This window comes from Carcharodon carcharias, chromosome 7 (genome assembly GCF_017639515.1).
Source record: "Carcharodon carcharias isolate sCarCar2 chromosome 7, sCarCar2.pri, whole genome shotgun sequence".
Classification (NCBI taxonomy): Eukaryota; Metazoa; Chordata; class Chondrichthyes; order Lamniformes; family Lamnidae; genus Carcharodon; species Carcharodon carcharias.
This window is the reverse complement of record NC_054473.1, coordinates 191287267-191299581: the sequence shown is the minus strand read 5'-3', so window position 1 is coordinate 191299581 and position 12315 is coordinate 191287267. Positions and strand designations below refer to the sequence as shown.

Below are 12315 nucleotides of genomic sequence, written 5' to 3'. Positions count from 1 at the left end.
TGAGCTTCCTCAGCCTCCCCTCTCCTCTCCCCCATGGGGAACACACTCAGTGACTGAGCTTCCTCAGCCTCCCCTCCCCCTCCCACTCCCCCATGGGGAACACACTCAGTGACTGAGCTTCCTCCCCCTCCTTCCCCTCTCCCCCATGGGGAACACACTCAGTGACTGAGCTTCCTCAGCCTCCCCTCTCCTCTCCCCCATGGGGAACACACTCAGTGACTGAGCTTCCTCAGTCTCCCCTCCCCCTCCCCTCCCCTCTCCCCCATGGGGAACACACTCAGTGACTGAGCTTCCTCAGCCTCCCCTCCCCCTCCTTCCCCTCTCCCCCATGGGGAACACACTCAGTGACTGAGCTTCCTCAGCCTCCCCTCCCCCTCCTTCCCCTCTCCCCCATGGGGAACACACTCAGTGACTGAGCTTCCTCAGCCTCCCCTCCCCCTCCTTCCCCTCTCCCCCATGGGGAACACACTCAGTGACTGAGCTTCCTCAGCCTCCCCCCCCCTCTCCCCCATGGGGAACACACTCAGTGACTGAGCTTCCTCAGCCTCCCCTCCCCCTCCTTCCCCTCTCCCCCATGGGGAACACACTCAGTGACTGAGCTTCCTCAGCCTCCCCTCCCCCTCTCCCTCTCCCCCATGGGGAACACACTCAGTGACTGAGCTTCCTCAGCCTCCCTCTCCTCTCCCCCATGGGGAACACACTCAGTGACTGAGCTTCCTCAGCCTCCCCTCCCCCTCCTTCCCCTCTCCCCCATGGGGAACACACTCAGTGACTGAGCTTCCTCAGCCTCCCCTCTCCTCTCCCCCATGGGGAACACACTCAGTGACTGAGCTTCCTCAGCCTCCCCTCCCCCTCCTTCCCCTCTCCCCCATGGGGAACACACTCAGTGACTGAGCTTCCTCAGCCTCCCCTCCCCCTCTCCTCTCCCCCATGGGGAACACACTCAGTGACTGAGCTTCCTCAGCCTCCCCCCCCCTCTCCCCCATGGGGAACACACTCAGTGACTGAGCTTCCTCAGCCTCCCCTCCCCCTCCTTCCCCTCTCCCCCATGGGGAACACACTCAGTGACTGAGCTTCCTCAGCCTCCCCTCTCCTCTCCCCCATGGGGAACACACTCAGTGACTGAGCTTCCTCAGCCTCCCCTCCCCCTCCTTCCCCTCTCCCCCATGGGGAACACACTCAGTGACTGAGCTTCCTCAGCCTCCCCTCCCCTCCCCCTCTCCTCTCCCCCATGGGGAACACACTCAGTGACTGAGCTTCCTCAGCCTCCCCTCTCCTCCCCCCCCCCTCTCCCCCATGGGGAACACACTCAGTGACTGAGCTTCCTCAGCCTCCCCTCCCCCTCCTTCCCCTCTCCCCCATGGGGAACACACTCAGTGACTGAGCTTCCTCAGCCTCCCCTCCCCTCCCCTCCCCTCTCCCCCATGGGGAACACACTCAGTGACTGAGCTTCCTCAGCCTCCCCTCTCCTCTCCCCCATGGGGAACACACTCAGTGACTGAGCTTCCTCAGCCTCCCCTCCCCTCCCCCTCTCCTCTCCCCCATGGGGAACACACTCAGTGACTGAGCTTCCTCAGCCTCCCCTCTCCTCTCCCCCATGGGGAACACACTCAGTGACTGAGCTTCCTCAGCCTCCCCTCGCCCTCCTTCCCCTCTCCCCCATGGGGAACACACTCAGTGACTGAGCTTCCTCAGCCTCCCCTCTCCTCTCCCCCATGGGGAACACACTCAGTGACTGAGCTTCCTCAGCCTCCCCTCTCCTCTCCCCCCATGGGGAACACACTCAGTGACTGAGCTTCCTCAGCCTCCCCTCTCCTCTCCCCCATGGGGAACACACTCAGTGACTGAGCTTCCTCAGCCTCCCCTCTCCTCTCCCCCATGGGGAACACACTCAGTGACTGAGCTTCCTCAGCCTCCCCTCCCCCTCTCCTCTCCCCCATGGGGAACACACTCAGTGACTGAGCTTCCTCAGCCTCCCCTCTCCTCTCCCCCATGGGGAACACACACAGTGACTGAGCTTCCTCAGCTCTCCCCTCTCCCTCTCCCCCATGGGGAACACACTCAGTGGACTGAGCTTCCTCAGCCTCCCCTCCCCCCACCTCTCCCCTCTCCCATGGGGAACACACTCAGTGACCTGAGCGTCCTCAGCCTCCCCTCCCCCTCCCCTCTCCCCCATGGGGAACACACTCAGTGACTGAGCTTCCTCAGCCTCCCCTCCCTCTCCCCCATGGGGAACACACTCAGTGACTGAGCTTCCTCAGCCTCCCCTCCTCCCTCTCCCCCATGGGGAACACACTCAGTGACTGAGCTTCCTCAGCCCCCCTCCCCCTCCCTCCCTCTCCCCCATGGGGAACACACTCAGTGACTGAGCTTCCTCAGCCTCCCCTCCCCCTCCCCCTCTCCCCCATGGGGAACACACTCAGTGACTGAGCTTCCTCAGCCTCCCCTCCTCCCTCTCCCCCCATGGGGAACACACTCAGTGACTGAGCTTCCTCAGCCTCCCCTCCTCCTCTCCCCCATGGGGAACACACTCAGTGACTGAGCTTCCTCAGCTCCCCTCCCCCCTCCTCCCCTCTCCCCCATGGGGAACACACTCAGTGACTGAGCTTCCTCAGCCTCCCTCCCTCCTCCCTCTCCCCCATGGGGAACACACTCAGTGACTGAGCTTCCTCAGCCTCCCCTCCCCCTCCCCTCTCCCCCATGGGGAACACACTCAGTGACTGAGCTTCCTCAGCCTCCCCTCCCCTCTCCCCCATGGGGAACACACTCAGTGACTGAGCTTCCTCAGCCTCCCCTCCCCCCCCCCTCTCCCCCATGGGGAACACACTCAGTGACTGAGCTTCCTCAGCCTCCCTCCCCTCCCCCTCTCCTCTCCCCCATGGGGAACACACTCAGTGACTGAGCTTCCTCACGCCTCCCCTCTCCCCTCTCCCCCATGGGGAACACACTCAGTGACTGAGCTTCCTCAGCCTCCCCTCTCCTCTCCCCCCATGGGGAACACACTCAGTGACTGAGCTTCCTCAGCCTCCCCTCCCCCCCCTCCTCTCCCCCATGGGAACACACTCAGTGACTGAGCTTCCTCAGCCTCCCCTCCCCTCTCCCCCATGGGGAACACACTCAGTGACTGAGCTTCCTCAGCCTCCCCCTCTCCTCTCCCCCATGGGGAACACACTCAGTGACTGAGCTTCCTCAGCCTCCCCTCCCCCTCTCCTCTCCCCCATGGGGAACACACTCAGTGACTGAGCTTCCTCAGCCTCCCCTCCCCTCTCCCCCATGGGGAACACACTCAGTGACTGAGCTTCCTCAGCCTCCCCTCTCCTCTCCCCCATGGGGAACACACTCAGTGACTGAGCTTCCTCAGCCTCCCCTCCCCCTCTCCTCTCCCCCATGGGGAACACACTCAGTGACTGAGCTTCCTCAGCCTCCCCTCTCCTCTCCCCCATGGGGAACACACTCAGTGACTGAGCTTCCTCAGCCTCCCCTCTCCTCTCCCCCATGGGGAACACACTCAGTGACTGAGCTTCCTCAGCCTCCCCTCTCCTCTCCCCCATGGGGAACACGCTCAGTGACTGAGCTTCCTCAGCCTCCCCTCCCCCTCTCCTCTCCCCCATGGGGAACACGCTCAGTGACTGAGCTTCCTCAGCCTCCCCTCCCCTCTCCCCCATGGGGAACACACTCAGTGACTGAGCTTCCTCAGCCTCCCCTCTCCTCTCCCCCATGGGGAACACACTCAGTGACTGAGCTTCCTCAGCCTCCCCTCTCCTCTCCCCCATGGGGAACACGCTCAGTGACTGAGCTTCCTCAGCCTCCCCTCCCCCTCTCCTCTCCCCCATGGGGAACACGCTCAGTGACTGAGCTTCCTCAGCCTCCCCTCCCCCTCTCCTCTCCCCCATGGGGAACACGCTCAGTGACTGAGCTTCCTCAGCCTCCCCTCCCCCTCCCACTCCCCCATGGGGAACACACTCAGTGACTGAGCTTCCTCCCCCCTCCCTTCCCCTCTCCCCCCATGGGGAACACACTCAGTGACTGAGCTTCCTCAGCCTCCCCTCTCCTCTCCCCCATGGGGAACACACTCAGTGACTGAGCTTCCTCAGTCTCCCCTCCCCCCTCCCCTCCTCCTCTCCCCCATGGGGAACACACTCAGTGACTGAGCTTCCTCAGCCTCCCCCTCCCCCTCTCCCCCCATGGGGAACACACTCAGTGACTGAGCTTCCTCAGCCTCCCCTCCCCCTCCTTCCCCTCTCCCCCATGGGGAACACACTCAGTGACTGAGCTTCCTCAGCCTCCCCTCTCCTCTCCCCCATGGGGAACACACTCAGTGACTGAGCTTCCTCAGCCTCCCCTCCCCCTCCTTCCCTCTCCCCCATGGGAACACACTCAGTGACTGAGCTTCCTCAGCCTCCCCTCTCCTCTCCCCCATGGGGAACACACTCAGTGACTGAGCTTCCTCAGCCTCCCCTCTCCTCTCCCCCATGGGGAACACACTCAGTGACTGAGCTTCCTCAGCCTCCCCTCTCCTCTCCCCCATGGGGAACACACTCAGTGACTGAGCTTCCTCAGCCTCCCCTCTCCTCTCCCCCATGGGGAACACACTCAGTGACTGAGCTTCCTCAGTCTCCCCTCCCCCTCCCACTCCCCCATGGGGAACACACTCAGTGACTGAGCTTCCTCCCCCTCCTTCCCCTCTCCCCCATGGGGAACACACTCAGTGACTGAGCTTCCTCAGCCTCCCCTCCCCCTCTCCTCTCCCCCATGGGGAACACACTCAGTGACTGAGCTTCCTCAGCCTCCCCTCCCCCTCCTTCCCCTCTCCCCCATGGGGAACACACTCAGTGACTGAGCTTCCTCAGCCTCCCCTCCCCCTCTCCTCTCCCCCATGGGGAACACACTCAGTGACTGCTTCCTCAGCCTCCCCTCCCCCTCCTTCCCCTCTCCCCCATGGGGAACACACTCAGTGACTGAGCTTCCTCAGCCTCCCCTCTCCCTCTCCTCTCCCCCATGGGGAACACACTCAGTGACTGAGCTTCCTCAGCCTCCCCTCTCCTCTCCCCCATGGGGAACACACTCAGTGACTGAGCTTCCTCAGCCTCCCCTCCCCCTCTCCTCTCCCCCATGGGGAACACACTCAGTGACTGAGCTTCCTCAGCCTCCCCTCTCCTCTCCCCCATGGGGAAACACACTCAGTGACTGAGCTTCCTCAGCCTCCCCTCTCCTCTCCCCCATGGGGAACACACTCAGTGACTGAGCTTCCTCAGCCTCCCCTCTCCTCTCCCCCATGGGGAACACACTCAGTGACTGAGCTTCCTCAGTCTCCCCTCCCCCTCCCACTCCCCCATGGGGAACACACTCAGTGACTGAGCTTCCTCCCCCTCCTTCCCCTCTCCCCCATGGGGAACACACTCAGTGACTGAGCTTCCTCAGCCTCCCCCTCCCCCTCTCCTCTCCCCCATGGGGAACACACTCAGTGACTGAGCTTCCTCAGCCTCCCCTCCCCCTCCTTCCCCTCTCCCCCATGGGGAACACACTCAGTGACTGAGCTTCCTCAGCCTCCCCTCCCCCTCCCCTCTCCCCCATGGGGAACACACTCAGTGACTGAGCTTCCTCAGTCTCCCCTCCCCCTCCCACTCCCCCATGGGGAACACACTCAGTGACTGAGCTTCCTCCCCCTCCTTCCCCTCTCCCCCATGGGGAACACACTCAGTGACTGAGCTTCCTCAGCCTCCCCTCCTTCCCCTCTCCCCCATGGGGAACACACTCAGTGACTGAGCTTCCTCAGCCTCCCCTCTCCTCTCCCCCATGGGGAACACACTCAGTGACTGAGCTTCCTCAGCCTCCCCTCCCCCTCTCCTCTCCCCCATGGGGAACACACTCAGTGACTGAGCTTCCTCAGCCTCCCCTCCCCCCTCTCCTCTCCCCCATGGGGAACACACTCAGTGACTGAGCTTCCTCAGCCTCCCCTCTCCTCTCCCCCATGGGGAACACACTCAGTTGACTGAGCTTCCTCAGCCTCCCCCCCCCCTCTCCTCTCCCCCATGGGGAACACACCTCAGTGACTGAGCTTCCTCAGCCTCCCTCTCCTCTCCCCCCATGGGGAACACACTCAGTGACTGAGCTTCTCAGCCTCCCCTCCCCCTCCTCTCCCCCATGGGGAACACACTCAGTGGACTGAGCTTCCTCAGCCTTCCCCTCCCCCCCCTCCTTCCCCCTCTCCCCCATGGGGAACACACCTCAGTGACTGAGCTTCCTCAGCCTCCCCTCCCCCTCTCCTCTCCCCCTGGGGAACACACTCAGTGACTGAGCTTCCTCATCCGCCCTCCCCCTCCTCCCTCTCCCCCATGGGGAACACACTCAGTGACTGAGCTTCCTCAGCTCCCCTCCCCCTCCCCTCTCCCCCATGGGGAACACACTCAGTGACTGAGCTTCCTCAGCCTCCCCTCCTCCCTCTCCCCCATGGGGAACACACTCAGTGACCTGAGCTTCCTCACCCTCCCCTCTCCCCTCTCCCCCATGGGGAACACACTCAGTGACTGAGCTTCCTCAGCCTTCCCCTCTCCCCCATGGGGAACACACTCAGTGACTGAGCTTCCTCAGCCTCCCCCTCCCCTCCTTCCCTCTCCCCCATGGGGAACACACTCAGTGACTGAGCTTCCTCAGTCTCCCCTCTCCTCTCCCCCCATGGGGAACACACTCAGTGACTGAGCTTCCTCAGCCTCCCCTCTCCTCTCCCCCCATGGGGAACACACTCAGTGACTGAGCTTCCTCAGCCTCCCCTCTCCTCTCCCCCATGGGGAACACACTCAGTGACTGAGCTTCCTCAGCCTCCCCCCCTCTCCCTCTCCCCCATGGGGAACACACTCAGTGACTGAGCTTCCTCAGCCTCCCCTCCCCCCCCTCCTCTCCCCCATGGGGAACACACTCAGTGACTGAGCTTCCTCAGCCTCCCCTCCCCCTCCTTCCCCTCTCCCCCATGGGGAACACACTCAGTGACTGAGCTTCCTCAGCCTCCCCTCTCCTCTCCCCCATGGGGAACACACTCAGTGACTGAGCTTCCTCAGCCTCCCCTCTCCTCTCCCCCATGGGGAACACACTCAGTGACTGAGCTTCCTCAGCCTCCCCTCTCCTCTCCCCCATGGGGAACACACTCAGTGACTGAGCTTCCTCAGCCTCCCCCTCTCCTCTCCCCCATGGGGAACACACTCAGTGACTGAGCTTCCTCAGCCTCCCCTCCCCCCCCCCCTCTCCCCCATGGGGAACACACTCAGTGACTGAGCTTCCTCAGCCTCCCCTCCCCCTCCTTCCCCTCTCCCCCATGGGGAACACACTCAGTGACTGAGCTTCCTCAGCCTCCCCTCTCCTCTCCCCCATGGGGAACACACTCAGTGACTGAGCTTCCTCAGTCTCCCCTCTCCTCTCCCCCATGGGGAACACGCTCAGTGACTGAGCTTCCTCAGTCTCCCCTCCCCCTCCTTCCCCTGTCCCCCATGGGGAACACACTCAGTGACTGAGCTTCCTCAGCCTCCCCTCTCCTCTCCCCCATGGGGAACACACTCAGTGACTGAGCTTCCTCAGTCTCCCCTCCCCCTCCTTCCCCTCTCCCCCATGGGGAACACACTCAGTGACTGAGCTTCCTCAGCTTCTGGCCTAGAGTACTGCAAACATTCATCTCCCTCCCAGTGAAGAAATTCCTCCTCATCTTAGCCTGCTCCTTATCCTGAGACTGTGTCCCCTGGTTTTAGACTCTCCAGCCAGGGGAAGCATCTCATCCACATCCACCCTGTAAGAAATGTATAAGTCTCAGTGAAATCACAGACCCAGTCTCCTCAATCTGTCCTCATAAAACAATCTCTCCATCCCAGGAATTAATCTGGTGAACCTCTGTTGTACTCCCTCTATGGCAAGTATATCCCTAACCCTGACCCTAACTTTTATCAACTCATGAACAAGGTCACCCAGATCCCTTTGGAGACTTCCCTCACTGCATAGTCCTGCTTCCCTCACTGCATAGTCCTGCTTCCCTCACTGTATAATCCTGCTTCCCTCACTGTATAGTCCCGCTTCCCTCACTGCATACTCTTGCTTCCCTCACTGCATAGTCCTGCTTCCCTCACAGCATACTCTTGCTTCCCTCACTGCATACTCCTGCTTCCCTCATGCATACTATAATAACGTATCAATAACATAGGTAAGACTAGGAAAGAGGACCTGTTTGGGGATTATCAGGAACTAGGAACTAAATTAAAGAACAGGTCCTCAAGGGTTATAATCTCCGGATTACTGCCCGAGCCACGTGCAAATTGGCATAGGGACGCGAGAATAAGGGAAGTAAACACGTGGCTAAAGGAGTGGTGCGGGAAAGAGGGGTTCCATTTCGTGGGGCACTGGCATCAGTATTGGAACAGGAGGGATCTGTACCATTGGGACAGTCTCCACCTGAATCGATCTGGGACCAATGTTTTAGCGAAAAGGGTAAATATGGTGGTGACTTTAAACTAGAAAGTCGGGTGGGGGAGGGAAGGGTAAAACTCCAAGAAGTATGACTAATGGAAAACAAAGCAGCAGGCTAGGGTGTGGGGGGGTGGATTCAACTTAATGGAAAATTATGAAAAAACTGAAAAGAAAGGAGAGCCCAGGAGAGGCTATTAAAATCTCCAGAACACAAAATAGGACAGAGTGTTTGGAAAGGGCTAGGAATCTAACTTCAAGCACATCAGATAAAGGGATGACAATGAGAAAGGGGACTGAAAATACAGGACTGAAGGTGTTGTATCTGAACGCACGCAGTATACGAAATGAGGTAAATGAGCTCGTGGCGCAGATTGAACTTGGCAGGTATGATGTGGGCATTACGGAGACATGGCTGCAAGGGGACCAGGACTGGGAGTTAAATATCCAAGGATATACATCCTATCGAAAAGATAGGCAGGTTGACAGAGGGGGTGGGGTTGCTTTGTTAGTAAGAAATTAAATTAAATCGATAGCAAGAAATGACATAGGGTCAGATGATGTAGAATCTGTGTGGATAGAGTTGAGGAACTGCAAAGGTAAAAAAGCTATAATGGGAGTTATGTACAGGCCTCCGAACAGTAATCAGGATGTGGGGCACAAGATACATCAGGAGATAGAAAAGGCGTGTAAGAAAGACAAGGTTACAGTGATCATGGGGGATTTCAATATGCAGGTAGACTGGGAAAATCAGGTTGGTAGTGGATCCCAAGAAAAGGAATTTGTGGAATGTCTACGAGATGGCTTTTTGGAGCAGCTTGTGGTGGAGCCCACTAGGGAACAGGCAATTCTAGATTTAGTGATGTGTAATGAGGCAGATTTGATAAGGGAGCTTAAGGTGAAGGAATCCTTAGGAGGAAGTGACCATAATATAATAGAATTTACCCTGCAATTTGAGAGGAAAAAGCTGGAATCAGATGTAACGGTATTACAGTTGAATAAAGGCAACTACAGAGGCATGAGGGAGGAGCTGGTCAGAATTGACTGGGAGATGAGCCTAGCAGGAAAGACAGTGGAACAGCAATGGCAGGAGTTTCTGGGAGAATTTGGGAGACACAGCAAAAATTCATCTCTAGGAGGAAGAAGCATACTAAAGGGAGGACGAGGCAACCATGGCTGACAAGGGAAGTCAGGGACAGCGTAAAAGCTAAAGAAAAAGCATACAATGCGGCGAAGAGCAGTGGGAAACCAGGGGATTGGGAAGCCTACAAAGACCAACAGAGGACAACTAAAAAAGAAATAAGGAGGGAGAAGATTAAATATGAGGGTAAACTAGCCAGTAATATAAAAGAAGATTGCAAGAGTTTTTTTAGATATATAAAGGGTAAGAGAGAGGCAAAAGTGGACATTGGGCTGCTGGAAAATGACGCTGGAGAAGTAGTAGTGGGGAACAAAGAAATGGCAGAGGAACTGGATAGGTACTTTGCCTCAGTCTTCACAGTGGAAGACACGAGTGACATCCCCAAAGTTCAAGAGAGTCGGTAGGCAGAGGTGAGTATGGTGGCCATTACCAAGGAGAAGATGCTAGGAAAACTAAATATTCTGAAGGTGGATAAATCACCTGGACCAGATGGATTACACCCCAGAGTTCTGAAGGAGATAGCTGAAGAGATAGTGGAGGCGATAGTGGTGATCTTTCAGGAATCACTGGAGTCAGGGAGGGTCCCAGAGGACTGGAAAATCGCTAATGTAACCCCCCTGTTTAAGAAGGGAGTGAGGCAAAAGACGGGAAATTACAGGCCGATTAGCCTGACCTCTGTCGTTGGTAAGATTTTAGAGTCCATTATTAAGGATGAGATTTCAGAATACTTGGAAGTGCATGGTATAATTGGGCAAAGTCAGCATGGTTTCATGAAGGGGAGGTCATGCCTGACAAATCTGTTAATGCTTTGAGGAGGTAACAAGTAGGTTAGACAAAGGAGAGCAAATGGATGTTATCTACTTGGACTTCCAGAAGGCCTTTAACAAGCCGCGCAGGAGTCTGCTCAGTAAGATAAGAGCCCATGGCATTGGAGGCAAGGTATTAGCAAGGATAGAAGATTGGCTGTCTGGCAGGAGGCAGAGAGTGGGGATAAGGGGGTCCTTCTCAGGATGGTGCCCGATGACTAGTGGAGTTCCGCAGTGGTCAGTGTTGGGATCACAACTTTTCACTTTATACATTAATGATCTAGATGAAGGAACTGAGGGCATCCTGGCTCAGTTTGCAGATGATACAAAGATAGGTGGAGGGACAAGTAGTATTGAGGAGGCGAGGAGGCTGCAGAAGGATTTGGACAGGTTAAGAGAATGGGCAAAAAAGTGGCAGATAGAATACAACGTGGGGAAGTGTGAGGTCATGCACTTTGGTAGGAAGAATAGCGACATAGACTATTTTCTAAATGGGGAGAGAATTCAGAAATCTGGAGTGCAAAGTGACTTGGGAGACCTAGTCCAGGATTCTCTTAAGGTTAACTTGCAGGTTGAGTCGGTAGTTAGGAAGGCAAATGCAATGTTGGCATTTATTTTGAGAGGACTAGAATATAGAAGCAGGGATGTACTGCTGAGGCTTTATAAGGCTCTGGTCAGACCACATTTAGAATATTGTGAGCAATTTTGGGCCCCATTTCTCAGGAAGGATGTTCTGGCCCTGGAGAGGGTCCAGAGGAGGTTCACGAGAACGATCCCAGGAATGAAAGGCTTAACATATGAGGAGCGTTTGAGGACTCTGAGTCTATACTTGATGGAGTTTAGAAGGATGAGGGGGGATCTGATTGAAACTTACAGAATACTGAAAGGCCTGGACAGAGTGGACGTGGGGAAGATGTTTCCATTAGTAGGAGAGACTAGGACCCGAGGGCACAGCCTCAGAGTAAAGGGAAGACCTTTTAGAACAGAGATGAGGAGAAACTTCTTTAGCCAGAGAGTGGTGAATCTATGGATTTCATTGACAGAAGGCTGTGGAGGCCAGGTCATTGAGTGTATTTAAAACCGAGATAGATAGGTTCTTGATTGGTAAGGGGATCAAAGGTTACGGGGAGAAGGCGGGAGAATGGGGTTGAGAAACTTATCAGCCGTGATTGAATGGCGGAGCAGACTCAATGGGCCGATTGGCCTAATTTCTGCTCCTATGTCTTATGGTCATACTCCTGCTTCCCTCACTCCATACTCCTGCTTCCCTCACTCCATACTCCTGCTTCCCTCACTCCATACTCCTGCTTCTCTCGTGCATACTCCTGCTTCCCTCACTCCATACTCCTGCTTCCCTCACTCCATACTCCTGCTTCTCTCACTCCATACTCCTGCTTCCCTCACTCCATACTCCTGCTTCCCTCACTCCATACTCCTGCTTCCCTCACTCCATACTCCTGCTTCCCTCACTCCATACTCCTGCTTCCCTCACTCCATACTCCTGCTTCCCTCACTCCATACTCCTGCTTCCCTCACTCCATACTCCTGCTTCCCTCACTGCATACTCCTGCTTCCCTCACTCCATACTCCTGCTTCCGTCATTGCATACTCCTGCTTCCCTCACTGCATACTCCTGCTTCCCTCACTCCATACTCCTGCTTCCCTCACTGCATACTCCTGCTTCCGTCATTGCATACTCCTGCTTCCGTCATTGCATACTCCTGCTTCCGTCATTGCATACTCCTGCTTCCCTCACTGCATACTCCTGCTTCCCTCACTGCATACTCCTGCTTCCCTCACTCCATACTCCTGCTTCCCTCACTGCATACTCCTGCTTCCCTCACTGCATACTCCTGCTTCCCTCACTCCATACTCCTGCTTCCGTCATTGCATACTCCTGCTTCCCTCACTGCATACTCCTGCTTC

At 56.8% G+C, this 12315-nt stretch overlaps 1 protein-coding gene across 1 annotated transcript in view; it reads left to right on the top strand.

Annotated features, from left to right (window-relative positions):
* The window catches only part of galns (galactosamine (N-acetyl)-6-sulfatase), a 98356-nt gene that overhangs the window by 331 nt on the left and 85710 nt on the right, over window positions 1–12315 (top strand). The window lies entirely within an intron of this gene.